The following is a 16,832-nucleotide window of genomic DNA, read 5'->3' on the forward strand; positions in this document are numbered from 1 at the left end:
GAGGAATGGTCTTCACGAAGTTGGGAACATACATAATTAATACCTGCGCGTCGTCAGCTTCTGGGCGACGGCGAGACAGGGCGCGCTGTTATGCAGAAGATATTACCCCCCCCCCCCCCCTGTTCCAAGGACGCCACAGAAACATCTTCCTTGGTGGGGATTTCACTTGTGTTCTCAGCCAGAAGAATTAGTGACCACAATCCAACATCTGGCAAGAATTGCGCTTTGTTGTTCTAGATCTTGCACTTCAGGAAACATGGAAGTTGCGCATGGAGATGCCCAAGGTTTCACCTATTTGACGTCATCCCACGAGCAGACTGGATCGCTTTTATACATCAATGAGCCTTAAAAATGTCATGCGGGATGCACAACGCTGGCCATTGGCTTTTCCGACCCCAGTACCTACACCTGTACGGTTGCCTTTCCACGCAGCAAAGTGTGGAGGAGTGTGACCCCTTGGAAGCTCAATGTTCAACATCCAGATTGCTGCCAACAAGTAGTTGTGACAACGGAAGCATGTGAGAGGCGAGCCGGATTGTATATGATGATAGTGACTCGAATGTGCCAAAGTGACTATCTGACACGATGGAAGATGGCAGCATGGAACATCCGTATACCCGAATTCCACACTGCAGCACTTCGCAACCTGGATGACCGCACACAAGGGTAGGAAGCTCACATCAACTGAAGAAGGATAAGGACGAAACTGGTGGCAGTAGCTGCAGGATATCTCCAGGGAGCTCTGGTTTGTACAAGATGCGAGGCCACGGTATGGAACGAAAATCCCTCGCTGCACCACGTTATGGAAGAACGGAAATAATGACGTCGGTGCTTCGTCATGGAGCAGATCAGCCGCCGACCACAAAGAGTGATATGTCAGGAAGAAATGGTCAGTGCATCTGTGGAACACTGCCAACGCCTCTGTCGGGAGGACCTCAATCCGGCAGCCACTCGTGTCTCCTGCATCCTTATGCGAATGGAAGTGGGCAATATGATGGAATTTAGCTGCGAGGACGTCCATGAAACAATCACCAACGACAGTATGAACAGATCGGCAGGTATTAATGGGCTTTCTGCAGAATTCTATCGAACCTTTCGACTCAAAACTGCAGCGAGATGAACGAAAATGTGCAACGAACTTTTACAGTTCCATACACCGACGGTACCAGCGTTTACGGAAGGCATACTGGTGCCAGTACATAACCCGTGACCAGGGATTACGGTCGCACACTACCGTCCTATCACTCTACTTAAAGTCGACTACAAGATTTTTGCCTGGCTCCTGGGTTTGGAGTTTTGCTTGGTCCTCAACAGAATAATTTCTCTGCAATTTCTCAGATCACGGCAGTCAGCTGCCGCGGTGTCCTCAGACTCGCTCGTCAACCTCTCCCACGCCAGCTCGACCCACTGCAACGTTCACATGTACCTATATACAGCTGCGTGGCTCCTCGGAAGATCCATATTACACGGGTGGTGCTTCTGCTAAATACAATGGACCGGTGGCAGCAGGCGGCCGTGAGATAATTTTTGACATTTGGATCGGCCATAAAAGTGAAGTACGAAACCCTCACCCTCCCTCCGAGAGAGGGAGGGGTCGGACTCAGGAACGTTCGCTCCCTCACGGAGGTACTCTTCACAGTTACGATGTGCAAGCAGTGGTGCGACAGGGGTGACTCTCCTACGAACCACTTACTGAATCTTCTTGCCGCCGAAATTCTCATTCACCTGGTAGCGCTGGGTAACATTCCGCCGTCATTTATGCACATGTCCTTCTTCATCGAGGCAGTTAGTTACGTCCAAGATGATCTTCCGCGCACGCAAATGCTTTGCACGAAAGATTTTTATGGGCTGTTGATGTAAAGTGTAGATCGTAACGTTGTTGATTACAAATTCCCCAGTTTGCACGGCCGACGATTTGGAGAAATATACACCGGAGATTCCTCCCATCGTCAGTATGGGTAACGTGGTGCTATGTAGCCCTTGGAAAGTACACCATCAATCAATGGCTACACGATAGTGGGTTGCTGGACACGGCGCTCTGATGTGTATGTCAGGATTTGGACGACGACGGTCACCGCCTCATTTGTGCAGCAGCTAGGACGCCAAGTAATCGCTACCTCCGTGCACCGCCGCGTATCTGGATGAAGAATGGACGGTGAAGTATCTTTATGGCGGTATCACAGATCGAGTCCGCGATTACTGGAATTTGCTACATAATGCTCATGACGAGATACAACGATGGTCCCACTATCGGAAAACTTTCACCAACTATCTCACGGGAGCACGTGACGCTTCGCCGAGAAGTGGGCACGGTTGAGTATGGAGCGCGTGTATAATTTTGTATCTTTTCTCAGTCCTGTAGACGTTTTGGTGCCTGGACTGCGCCGACGATCTCTGTCCCTTACGTTTTCAGTAACGAGTTGACGTTCTGATGGCCACATTGTTTACTCTCTCCCCGTATCGCCGACGGTTGTGGTGATGGTGGCAGGGACGCAGTAGTCAAGCCTCGTGTGTCTGGCGCATTCATCCCTCCTCCCTTACGGTCAATCGACTCCAAAGTGCTTTCGACAGTGGGTGTTAACCATAAATGTTTATGTTAAGCCGGCCGGTGTGGCCGAGCGGTTCTAAGCGCTTCAGTCTGGAACCGCGCGACCGCTACGGTCGCAGGTTTGAATCCTGCCTCGGGCATGGATGTGTGTGAAGTTAGTTAGGTTTAAGTAGTTCTAAGTTCTAGGGGACTGATGACCTCAGATGTTAAGTCCCATAGTGCTCAGAGCCATTTGAACCATTTGTTTATGTTAATAAAGCTATATTTTCCCATACATTGTTTTTGTTCTAAATGGTGGATAGCGTCAAAAAAGCAGTAAACATCGCACAACGTGAAGTCGCGAGTTTGAGACCTTTCTATGCCTTGTATTTGTTACGTCGTACTTCCGGTGTCAGCTAAAGCTGTATTTTTTTTTAAAAACGGTTAAGGCAGCCGCTCGTGAGAAGCGGCAAATCGGGGTTCGAGTCCCGGTGCAGCACAAATTTTCAACTTTTGCCATTACATTACCACAATGCCCTGTGTGGCTGGTAGTCATGAATTCCCACACATCCCTACCCTGTGTTTCCCCATTCTCTTTTTCACATAAATGTATACCCCAGCCGCGTCATCATGAGTGGTGTCTATTCTGTCGCACATGTCTGACAGAAGAGACACCGCTCAAATCCATACACTTCTACACAGTCACACATCTATCAGTCTGGCAACAGAAGACTGCAAAAAGAAACCTGAATGTTTAATTTTGTGTTGGCAGAAGAGCCAACACCGTGTTACCAGTGGAGGCCGAAATGTACGCGTTTTAGCTCACGCCGGCTGGCGTGAGGAGGGAAGAACCATACTGACGTGAGGTCTGGAACATGACAAGGAATGAGAATTCAGAAAGCGGACGTAATTAGTTTCATACTTCACTTTAATCCATCAATGATGATCGTCGCTCTTGACGGTACATGATTCACAAAATTATCTGTTCAGATTAAATTCTTGAAGATAGTCATTATAGTAACTGAATATGGTGCCTTGCTAGGCCGTAGCAAATGACGTAGCTCAAGGCTATACCAAACTGTCGTCTATGCAAATGAGAGTGTGAACCATCGCTAGCAAAGTCGGCTGTACAACTGGGGCGAGTGCTAGGGAGTGTCTCTAGACTAGACCTGCCGTGTGGCGGCGCTCGGTCTGCAATCACTGATAGTGGCGACACGCGGGTCCGACGTATACTAACGGACCGCGGCCGTTTTAAAGGCTACCACCTAGCAAGTGTGGTGTCTGGCGGTGACACCATATTTAAATTTCGCGTTTAAGAAATCAGTGTCGCAGAAGAATCTATAAAATAAATAAAATAAAAAATATTATTTAAATATTAATTATTCTATCTGTATGATGGTGATTGTGATTGTAATAAATATTTGCTTATCTGGAACGTGGACGTTTAATTATTCGGTATCAGACGCTTGACAATGGCTTTCTCGTAAAGGCAATGTTACTCGTAGTTGACCGTGAAATAAAACTGAAATAATCGGACTTCGTAAATAAATCGTTTCCAAAGACTGCTGCGGTAGGTGCGGACTCATAATCTAAATCTCAATATTTCAATAATTTGCCAGCCATGCCAATACGTCGTACAGAGGTGATTGTCTACTAAACATAAAAAAGTTACACAGTTAGTTAAATCAGATATATTCAATGAATAAGCCTACAGTTCATAATCCTACTTACTTTTATAAATATAAATTCTTTACAGAATCGAGTGCCTAGTCTGGTTGCAACTCGCAGTATTCTTCTATAACATGAAATATGGCGGTGTGCCAGAAAATAGAATAAAATACGTGCTTCTCGCACCACTTCTACCAGAGCTCTCCCCTTTCTTAATCAAACATAAGAGTAACGTAATTGTGCTTTTGTTTTATCAGCGACACAGCGCTGCAGTTGTGTGCCATAGGCTTTATTTATTTGTCACTGATTATTTATTTAATTAATATTTCGCGTTTCCGAGGAAACTCACGCTCGGCATGCAAATGTGCCTTTATATTGCCCCCTGAATTGCGAGGCGAAAGGACACACCTGCAGGCGAGCAATTCACCTAAAGGCACAAGAAAATCTAAGTTATCTACAACTATTTACATGACTTACATTATACACATTATATACAAAATTTGAATGACGCGGGTGCGCCGTAAAAGTTCTTATGTTGGCAGATAGAGTGCGCGCATGCGCAGAAGCGTCTGTGTGACTCCGGCACTGCCGTTATATCGTACAGTTAGATCACGCGGCACAGTATTGCAGTTCATATTGTTCGTGTGCGCGCGTTTCTCAGTCGTTGCACAAAGAAAATATTCAACCAAGATTACATATGAACACTACATTCTATGACAGGTAACTTAGTTTTAAATTTACAATATTTGTTATAACACAATACAACTTAGATTGTTGAATGTTCTTAGTTACATAGTATTGTTTTGAAATACTTCAAAGAAAAATGTCCGTATGTTTCAGGTGCGTTGACCTATACACATCGTGTCGTTATTACAGTTCATATTCATCTGCTGCACAATAATTTTTTTACAGGTTAGTATCGTCGTGGTAAAGTTTTTTTGATCACAGTAACATCGTTGTATAACAACGTGATTAATACATAAGCGTGTCCATTTCCCATTTCCATTATAGTCGTTGTGATGCAGTTCGTTGTGACTAAAGGCATTGCTCATTACAGATCAGATGTGACCCATCGAGTAATTGGTCCACGTGCAGTTCGTTTTTTTTTTTTTTTACATTCCGTGGAAGCTTGGTTGCAGAATCTCGGACGGCACATAGCTGGCGTCGATCCTTGGACAGTCCAGGTAAGAGTGTCCGTCACATTTCGAGAACATTTCATTCCCTGAAGTTCCAACCAAAATTCTTCCACCCGTCGTGTTGTTTTCTGGACAGGCACTTTGTGTCCATTTAATCCAGTTAACATCTTGAAGTTAGGTACTGTAGTAATGTCACTAGACGATGCACGAATTATGCCCTTCACATTTTCAGTTTTTTTTGCTGAATATAGCTCACCTAAATGTTCGTAGTTATTAATCAAAGAAATCATTCATCGCGTTTACATAGATACGCTGCATAATGAATGGCATTAACCGTTTCTTTCACATAGGTTTCTGCGTAGTTGCAGAGTTAGTAATGTTCGTTAATGTCCGTGTTACATAGTAACAGTTACATGATACATCAGTTAAAAAAATAAGTAATTATACATACACACGTCACATATTTTCTTAGCATAAACATAATACAGTTGCACATAAACATGTTTGCATCATCATTACATAGCTATAGGTTATTACATTGTGTCACGTGATGTCATCTGAAATTAAGATAGGTTAGACACAACATTCATTACATCAGTAGGCAAGACCAGGCGTTTTCACTACTCAATAAATATTCAAAATAGTAAGAGAGAAAAAATGTTCGATTCCTCGCGTTTTGTGCGTGTGTGTAGAGTGTCTGTGTGGCCTTGACTACTGATAGATGCTTTTCGTGTTGAGAGATGTGCGTCTAATCTATTTCTCAAAGTAAAAGATCGCTTCACAGATGACGTCTGTCGGTTCGTCAGGTGTCATACCAAGTCAGTGGTACCTACAATAACAAATGTTCCGTGAAAAATTAATATATCATTCACTGCTACGTAATCCTAAATTTTATTTTAATATTCCGTCTCCCAGGTGGAGGCGCGCGCTGAAAGAAGAGTTCTTCTGTCTTCAACTGCGACTCTGGAACGCTGAAATGAAAATTTCTACACCACTTATTATCTGTGTTGTAACAATAGAGTTTTTCGAGTTGCTTAGCAATATTTTGATGGGTATGACCTTGACATTGTTCAGCATGAAATGCTCTAAGATCTCGGTGTGCGTATAGCCCAATAATTTTGTTAGTTCTACGATGTTGTAACAGATACGCACCAGGATGCGGTATGTTAACAATTATATAAGGTCCTTCATATATCAGACGCCACTTAGCGTTGCGTCGTTTGAGTGCTACAGATTTATGATGAGTACGAAGTAGTACAAGCATTCCTACCTCGAATTTTTGTTTTCTTTTTATTATGTTTTTGAATGCCCATACTATGGAAAGTGTTTCTAACTCAGTAGTGGAGTATGTACGCTCACATTCAGTTAGAGTACGACTTGCAAACCCAATAATTCTTATCTGTTCCTTTTCTTTATTCTTTACAACTTGAAATAAGCAACATCCCAAGCCAGTTCGTGAAGCGTCACAAGTCATACAAAAGTCTGAATTGAAATCTGGATGGCTCAATAAGTTTGCACCCACTAAAGCATGTTTAATTGTATTAAAGTCATTCTGGCACTGTTCCGACCAGATCCAAACTTGATCCTTTCTGAGTAGATTTAGCAGATGTTTACTGTTCAAAAGTGGTTGAGGCAAAAAACGTCTGAAAAATGAACATAGCCCAAGGAATGATTTTAACTGCTTTTTAGTACGAGGGCTAGGAAAGTTTCTGATAGCATCTAATTTACTGGGATCCGGACGTATGCCCTGCGAATTAATGATATGTCCTAAATACTTTATCTCACTGCAACCAAACTTTGATTTTCTAAGATTGGCTGTGACTCCAGCTTGTGCAAATTTTTCTAAAATTCTTTGAAGTGTGTCAACGTGTTCCTTCCAAGACTGTGTAGCTATCAGTATATCATCTACATAGTGTGTGACTGTCTCAACTAAATCGTCGCCAAGCACGGTATCCAGGGCTGTAATGAATACCCCAGAGCTGACATTCAGTCCGAAAGGTAGAACACAAAACTGATAGGTTCGCCCCCCGAACATAAATGCAGTATATTTCCGTGAATCAGGAGTGATACCCACCTGCCAAAACGAATTAGCGAGACCTATTGTGGAAAAATATTTTGCATCTAGAAATTTCTGTAATTGCTCTTCTAAATTTTCGGGTTTTGTGTGAACCGGTAAAATTATTTCATTAATTGCTCGTGCGTCTAACACTAACCTAATGCTTCCATTTGATTTTTTGACAACAAGTAGAGGACTACAATAAGGTGAGGTGGATGGTTCAATGACCTTCCAGTCTAACATTTGTTTTAATTCTTGCCACACAGCAGGTCGTTGAGATAACGGTACGTTATATGTCTTGTGGTAGAATATCTTGTGAGGCTTAACTTCAATCTTGTATACATACGTGTTGATAACACCTAATCGTTTGGTAAAAACTTGTAAATATTTGGATAACACTTCCTGTAGTTTTATACGTTCATGTACACTGAGAGCTGTAGCTTCACTTATCTTATGATCAAGCAATGTTTTCAAGTCCATTAGCTCTGTGTCAGATGAGTGTGTTTGCATATCTTGAATGTCATTGTCAAGTACTAACTGAACCTTGTACCCTGTACAGTGTTTGTCATGCTTTAGAGTTCTCCTGTCCAAATCAATAATAATTACACTGCCTTTATCATTTAAAATACATTTACCTTTGGAGAAGTCTATAATAGAGTCCTTCTCGCTCATAATATCTATTCCTAATATGCAATTTGTCACAAGGTTTTGTACAACCAGGAATGGCCATTGTACGGTTCCATTACCTATTTTAATGTTTACAAAAACTTGCTTCGTAACCCTACATGACTTATTACCTAGTGCAGTAGTTATTTTACAGTTTTGGGCAGGAAACTCAGGCACAGGTTCCAATTCACACATCTTTTTATAGAAATTAAAAGACAAAACGCTCACAGCTGCACCTGTATCTAGGATAATAGTAGTTGGAATCCCACCTACTACACCAGTAGTAGATGCTAAAACAATTTCATTTGTGTTTGAACGACATTGTGTACTGTCTTGTAAAAGTTCATCTGATATATTCTCATTGTGGTTGTATCTTATAAATAAAACAGGTAATTTTTGTTTAGAATTATTCGGCATATCATTATTCTGTTGTTCAAGTGTGGTGTCAAATAACTGATTAACATTGCAGTCGCCCCGCAAGAATTCTTCAGCCACGACCTGGGGCATAGAAGTGACTGTTTCTAGTTTGTCGGATTAGCATTTGTACTAGGTACTGACACAGATTGAGGTTGTGCATCAGGTGTCATTTCTATTATATTCACATTCGGATATTGCCTATTATGATCTCCAAACTTTTGCGGTTGTTGTTGCTGTTGCGCATTATAACTTACCTGTCGGTCGTAAGGTATGCTCCAATTTTGTCCTGGTGGATGCTGTGGTAAAGCAGAGTTTGAATGGAAGTACTGATCGTTACGAGTCCAACCTTGATGCTGTCTTGGCTCGTAGTTATTATTATTTCTATTTCTGTTTGTGTTTTTGTTGTTGCCTTTGTATCCGTTGTTACCGTTGTAGTTACTACCGCGGTGCCTTTTGTATGGATTGCCGCATGAAGTGTTATTACTGTTGTAACTATTGTTTGTATTGGAATACGCGTGTTGATTTTGATTTTCGTATTGAAACGGCATGTGAGTTTGCTGTTTTTGCTGTACCGCGTATCCAACTGTAGGCGCGCCAGAATTTGTTCAGAAAAGCACGCTCAAACTCACTGTACGTGGTACATACGTCAGCTTGACTGTATGCCCAGACAGCTGCATTGCCTTGGATGTAACCGACAATATATGAAATCTTTTTCCGGTCACTCCAAGTGCGTGGAAATGCGTTACTAAAAGATTTAAGAAATATCACCGGATGAATGGTTCGTTTTTCTGGGATAAAAATCTGAAATTGCCTGTGTTTCATTAAGCTTTCTTCTTCCTTCGCATTGTGATATGGATTTATTCCACTGTAATTACTGGTACGTTCAGCTGGCGAGTAATTACGATAATGTTGCTGTGGTTTACCATGATAATAGCTTGTGTTTGTGTTTGCACATCGTGGTATGTGTTGTAGTCGTGGTGTGTTTTGTTCTTGTGTGTTTGTCGTGTGCGGTATGTGTGTGTCATACTCGAATGTATATTGGTTCCTGAACTGTGCATTTTGACTGATATTTTCGTTACATTCAGACTGTGGTCGATCGGTGAATTGTCTCATGGGTGCAGTGACGGATTGTACTGCGTCACTGATCAGCTGTTTGTTATTAGTAATGTATTGCGCTACGGAGTCGTGCACAATTGTTGGTAAATTTTCACGTAAGCATCTATCAAAATGTTTGTCTTTGTTCACTACCCAATCATGAAATTCTTTATTAATATTTTGAAAATGAGCTGTGGCATCAGATTGTAAGATGTCAGTCAGGTGTTGTTCAACATTGTCAAATTTATTCTGTACGTCAGTAATTCGTTTTTCAAGGTTGTCGTGTACTGAAGGATATGTTTGAATTTGTTCAGTAAGAACTTCACACGTGACATTAAGGTTTTTTACTTGTGTCTGTAAAAGTGCTACGTCAGTTGTAGTCTTTTCTTGTCTCGTATTAAGCTGGGAAAATTTAGTACTGAGTTCAGTCGTCTGTTTGGTCAGTGTGGCCTCTATAAGTTCCACACGTTTACATAAAGTGTCATTACCTGTCTTGAGTGCTATGAGGTCAGATTTAATTGCGTCATTTTGTGTCTGTAAGGTTGCCATGTTTTCGGCGTTCTGTTTCATTAGCATTTGTAACATGTCGGCAATGTTTACTGTTTGCAAGGTCTGTGCCCCCGTCGCGTCATTAGACGTGACGTCATGCATCAACATGGGCTCTGACTGAGACTTTGAAATTTTTGTAGTGGACGGCCTATTGCCAAAATTTCCGTCAACACTTGCGTCAATGTTTGATAAATCGTCACTACCGGTTGCTGTCGTAAAGTCATTTTCTAACATTTGTCTCTCGTCCGAGTCGGATTGCGTCTGAATAGTACGTCTTTGCTGTTCCATTTTTGCGTATTGATTTCTAGTTATTACCATGCCACACGTGATATATGTTTCAAGAAAATATTTGACACTGATTTTAAAATAAAATGCAGTTGAGCATGAATCGCTCGTAGCAACAATGGCTGTCTGTTAATTTAAAAATATAAACTGAATTTGAGATTATTGGTAATGGCTGCTGTCCATGTTACTACGTATCGTACAGAAGTCGGCCATATTGTACACTCGTGTATTGGTATTGTTGCATACGTTATTGTTTAAGGAAAAGTACTGAGAATGAAATTTATCACTGAAAACTGTTATGCACGAAAGAAACACTACAGAATCTACTGAAAAGCTAATACACTGAATTATACGTCTGGTCAAGCCTGCTAATGCAAAGATGCTGCGTCTTACCTTATTTTGCTGGAAGTTTCATTGCGTCTTCCCGCAAAATTTTAGAATTGGAAAATATCTTCAGATTTTTTGTTATCTCTCATACATTCACGTCCAGGTCCAGAAAGTTGATTTTTCACATGAAACAAAGAGAACAATGTAACAAATGACAAAATAACAAGTCCGACACGCAGTCGCCAATATAAAATAAATAAAATAAAAAATATTATTTAAATATCAATTATTCTATCTGTATGATGGTGATTGTGATTGTTATAAATATTTGCTTATCTGGAACGTGGACGTTTAATTATTCGGTATCAGACGCTTGACAATGGCTTTCTCGTAAAGGCAATGTTACTCGTAGTTGACCGTGAAATAAAACTGAAATAATCGGACTTCGTAAATAAATCGTTTCCAAAGACTGCTGCGGTAGGTGCGGACTCATAATCTAAATCTCAATATTTCAATAATTTGCCAGCCATGCCAATACGTCGTACAGAGGTGATTGTCTACTAAACATAAAAAAGTTACACAGTTAGTTAAATCAGATATATTCAATGAATAAGCCTACAGTTCATAATCCTACTTACTTTTATAAATATAAATTCTTTACAGAATCGAGTGCCTAGTCTGGTTGCAACTCGCAGTATTCTTCTATAACATGAAATATGGCGGTGTGCCAGAAAATAGAATAAAATACGTGCTTCTCGCACCACTTCTACCAGAGCTCTCCCCTTTCTTAATCAAACATAAGAGTAACGTAATTGTGCTTTTGTTTTATCAGCGACACAGCGCTGCAGTTGTGTGCCATAGGCTTTATTTATTTGTCACTGATTATTTATTTAATTAATATTTCGCGTTTCCGAGGAAACTCACGCTCGGCATGCAAATGTGCCTTTATAAATCGTAAAGACATACCGTCGTGTGACCGTCACACAGTCTCTCCTACGGAGATGTAGTAATACGCATCCCTGGTCTATAGGAGCAACTGAAAGAGTAAAAAACAAATAAGTCGCGAAGTTCGGATGGAATCCCAATCAGATTTTGCAGAGCGTACTGTTACAGCATTACCGCCCTTGTTTAGTTTGCCCTTATCGTGAATCTGTTGCCCAGAGCGAAGTCCCAAGCGATTGGAGAAATGTGCAGGTTACTCCGTTTATAAGAAGGCCAAAGCAAAGGACTAGCAGAATTACTGACCTTATCTTTAATATCGGTTTCCTGCAGAATTCAAATACAGGGTGGTCCAATAATCGTGACCGGGCCAAATATCTCACGAAATAAGCGTCAAACGAAAAAACTACAAAGAACGAAACTCGTCTAGCTTGAAGGGGAAAACCAGATGGCACTATGGTTGGCCCGCTAGATGGCGCTGCAATAGGTCAAACGGATATGAACTGCGTCCTTTTTAAATAGGAACCCCCATTTTTATTACATATTCGTGTAGTACGTAAAGAAATATGAATGTTTTAATTGGACCACTTTTTTCGCTTTTTGATAGATGGGGCTGTAATAGTCACAAACATACGGCTCACAATTTTAGACGAACAGTTGGTAACAGGAAGGTTTTTTAAATTAAAATACAGAACGTAGGTGCGTTTGAACATTTCATTTTGGTTGTTCCAATGAGATGCATGTACCTTTGTGAACTTGTCATTTCTGAGAACGCATGCTGATACACCGTGATTGCCTATAAATACCACATTAATGTAATAAATGCTCAAAATGATGTCCGTCAACCACAATGCATTTGGCAATACGTGTAACGACATTCCTCTCAACAGCGAGTAGTTCGTCTACTGTAATGTTCGCATATGCATTGACAATGCGCTGGCGCATGTTGTCAAGCGTTGTCGGTGGATCACGATAGCAAATATCGTTCAACTTTCCCCACACAAAGAAATCCGGTGAACTTGCGGGCCATGGTATGGTGCTTCGACGACCAATCCACCTGTCAGGAAATATGCTATTCAATACCGCTTCAACCCCACGCGAGCTATGTGCCGGACATCCATCATATTGGAAGTACATCGCCATTTTATCACGCAGTGAAACATCTTGTAGTAACATCGGTAGAACATTACGTAGGAAATCAGCATACATTGCACCATTTAGATTTCCATCGATAAAATGGGGGCCAATTATCCTTCCTCCCATAATGCCGCATCATACATTAACCCGCCAAGGTCGCTGATGTTGACTTGTCGCAGCCATCGTGGATCTTATGCCGGTTTATGTTACCACTGTTGGTGAATGACGCTTCGTCCCTAAATAGAATGCGTGCAAAGGATCTGCCATCGTCCCGTAATTTCTCTCGTGCCCAGTGGCAGAACTGTATATGACGTTCAATGTCGACGCCATGCAATTCCTGGTGCATAGAAATATGGTACGGGTGCAATCGATGTTGATGTATCATTCTTAACAGCAACGTTTTTGAGATTCCCGATTCTCGCGCAATTTGTCTGCTGCTGATGTGCGGATTAGCCGCTACAGAAGCTAAGACACCTTCTTGGGCATCATCATTTGTTGCAGGTCTTGGTTGACGTTCCACATGTGGCTGAAATAACGTAACTATCCGGCAAACAGTCCGGACACTTGGATGATCGTCCAGGATACCGAGCAGCATACATAGCACACGCCCGTTGGGCATTTTGATCACAATCTCCATACATCAACACGATATCGACCTTTTCCGTAATTGGTAAACGGTCCATTTTAACACGGGTAATGTATCACGAAGCAAATATCGTCCGCACTGGCGGAATGTTACCTGATACCACGTACTTATACATTTGTGACTATTACAGCCCCATCTAACACAAAGCGAAAAAAGTGGTCCCACTAAAACATTCGTGTTTCCTTACCTACTACACGAATATGTAATAAAAATGGGGGTTGCTAGTTAAAAAAACGCAGTTGATATCCGTTTGTCCTATGGCAGCGCCATCTAGCTGGTCAACCATCTTGTTTCCACCTTCAAGCTAGACGAGTTTCGTTCTTTTTAGTTTTTTCGTTTGATAATTATTTCGTGAGATATTTGGCCCGGTCACTATCAACGGACCACCCTGTATATATCCTTGAGGCAGAAGAGCTACTGTCAACAAATCAGTATGTGTTTATGAGTCATCACTCGTGTGAAACTCAGTTGCTGTTTTCTCACATAATGTCCCGAGAGCCACGGATGGAGGGCAACAGGCACATTTCAAATTCCCAGATTCCCGGGAAACGTTCGGCAGGGTGCGGCACTGCAGACTGTTAGCGAATGTCAAAGTAGGTTTCCAGATATGTGATTAGCTCGAAGACTTCTTAAGCAATAAATTTCAGTACGATATCCTCGATGGTGAATGTTCATTAGAAGCCAGGGTGTCGTCAGGGAAGACACCTGGAGGGTGTGATACGACTGCTCTTGTTCTCCACATACATAACTAATCTGACGAACAGGGCGGGCAGCGTTATGCACTGTTGGCTAATGACGCTGTAGTACACGGGAAGGTATCATCGTGGAACGACACACGACGACTTAAACAGAATTTGTATTCTGTGTGACCAATGGCAGGTTTCTCTACATGTATAAAATGTAAGTTACTGCAGATCAATAGGGAAAACAACCTTGTAATTGTGGAATACGGTATTAGTGATGTGCTGCTTGAAAAATTCACCTCTGTTAATTACCGAGAGTGGCATTGCAGAACGACAAGGAAGGGAACGAGCACGTAAGAATAGTATGTCGGAAAACGAATGGCCGGTTACTGAATATTGGGCATTTTAGGAAAGAGTAGATCTATTTAAGAGATGGCGTGTGGAACACTTGTGCAACCGATTGTTGAGTACCGGTCGAGTGTTTGGGCTCCACACCAGGTCGGATTAAGGAACGACGTGGGGGCAGTTCACAGGCGGGCTGCCATATTTGTTACCGACAGTTCGAGAAACACGCGAGTATTAAGGAGACGCTTCGTGAACTCAAATGGGACCTCTGGAGGGAAGACGCCGTTCTTCTCGCGGTATACTATTAAGAGAACTTAGAGAACCGACGTTTGAAGTTGACTGCAGAACGTGTCTACTGCCGCCAACGTACATTTTGCGTAAGGACCACAGACATAAGATGAGAGATATTAGGGCTTGTACAGGGGCGTATAGATAGTAGTTTTCCCTCGCTCTGTTTGCGAGTGAAATAGGGAAGGAGATTTCTGATAGTGGTACAGGGTACGATCCGCCTGGCTAGCGGGGTGGGTACGTAGCTGTAGACACAGGTGAACACGTAGGTGTACGTACCTGCTGCTGATACTGTCAAAAGTCTTCGTAAATACCTAAAGAAATGCTGTTGGAGAGACTAGAAAATACTTCATTATGGCTAACTCAATATCAGCTGGGATAACGAGCAACTACTTCCATCGCATCGGACTTAATTCTTTTTAGAGAATATTACATATAAAAACCTGAATTCTGCTTCGAGGGCTTCTTCCTTTCCGAAGGCTTCTAAGGTCCTCAGTAATGCTGGATCTTCCCATCATTCCGACACAATGTTTGTTAGTGTAGCAAGAGTCAGATATCAACAGCAGTGACAAGTTCTTCCAACTGACTCCGAAGAGGTTTTTTGGGATCCTGTCTTTCCGCCCATTTTTGCGTATTAGTGTGGCGGTCTATTCCTGAAGCTCTAGGGCCTATCTTGAGAATCATACAGAAGTATTTTTCAAGCTTCTCATCTAGCGTAAAGACAGAATGTTAGTAACAGCAGTGAATAGTCTGCCATATAAACAGGGTCAGAACTTGCTGATTTCCTAAACAACTGCAAAGCGCTTTTCACAGTCATTGAGTATGGAGAGTGTTCTGGAGGTGTAAGGGATTCGTCTTCCTGTCCCTACCTGGGTTTTGCACTAGAACTGCACCTACCCCATAGTTGCTAGCATTGGTGCCTAGTTCAATTCTCCTGTCCTTGTTTAAGACTACCAAGATCCATGAAAATGTCAGGCCCTACTTAAGAATATGTCTTTCCTGGTCCTTGCTGTAAGAAAATTAGGCGCCTCTCCGCAGTATTCTTATGTTGGCAACGGTTTACAGCTGAAATCCTTTACGATCTGTCTGTACCAGAAGGACAGTCTGAGGGAATCTCTCACATCGTGAACATGCTGGGGAGCTGAAACATCTGAACTGACTCTAACCTTCTGGATAAGGACACAACGTGCTCTATTGTCTAGAGGTTTGTGTAGTACTTTTCGCCATAACCAACCTTTAAATATTAGACAAAATATACATGGGTCAAGAAATACCGTAGAACCAAACGATGAATATCTTACAAAATATTAGAGTTCTCCCATACTCGATGACATGTTTTTACTACAGGTTTTCGCAGCATGTCTTCGATGTTGCACAAACTGTGTACAGCGAACTGTAGTGTGATGTGGTATAGCAGGTCTTCTATCTAGGAGATGCGCTACTGCTAGTGCGCGATTTCTGAAAGGCATCTAGATGTTGCAACAGTCGAGATCTCCCTAAATGGTACTATTGTTAAAACGTTGTCTAATGAAATGCATGCCCCAAAATACCACGGCACAACGGTCTTCTGGTGAATCGACTTGTCAGTCAGGCTGTAGCTAGCATCGTGTTTCATTATTTTTTTTCTCAGGGCACTTAATTCCTAGTTATGATAGGTTAATTGATCGACCAATTGCAAAGTGTATGCAAAGAGCGATATTATCTGTGACAGAGCATAACGACTGTAGAGGACTTCCCTTAATATCTCTTACGTCGTTCTTCTGGTAGTCAGCGGGGAGTGAAGGCGTGGCCCGTGCAGTTTCGACCCGCCTCCCGCCCTCAGCGAGCGAGGCGCGTGGCAGTGGCAGCGGCAGCGGCAGCGGCAGCGGCAGCGGCAGCGGCAGCGGCGTGCACCGGCGCTTGATATTGAAAGTTATGTGCTGAGAAGGAAGTGAAATGAGTGCTCATGTGTTGACAGACAATGTGGTTTTATTTCCTTGATAGGCAGGTGAAACGTACGATGAAACTGGCACAACAAGCACGCTGTGGGTCAATTCTCAGTGAGACGTTGTACCACCTCGAGCTCGGA

Source organism: Schistocerca cancellata, chromosome 6 (assembly GCF_023864275.1).
Source record: "Schistocerca cancellata isolate TAMUIC-IGC-003103 chromosome 6, iqSchCanc2.1, whole genome shotgun sequence".
NCBI classification, from domain to species: domain Eukaryota; kingdom Metazoa; phylum Arthropoda; class Insecta; order Orthoptera; family Acrididae; genus Schistocerca; species Schistocerca cancellata.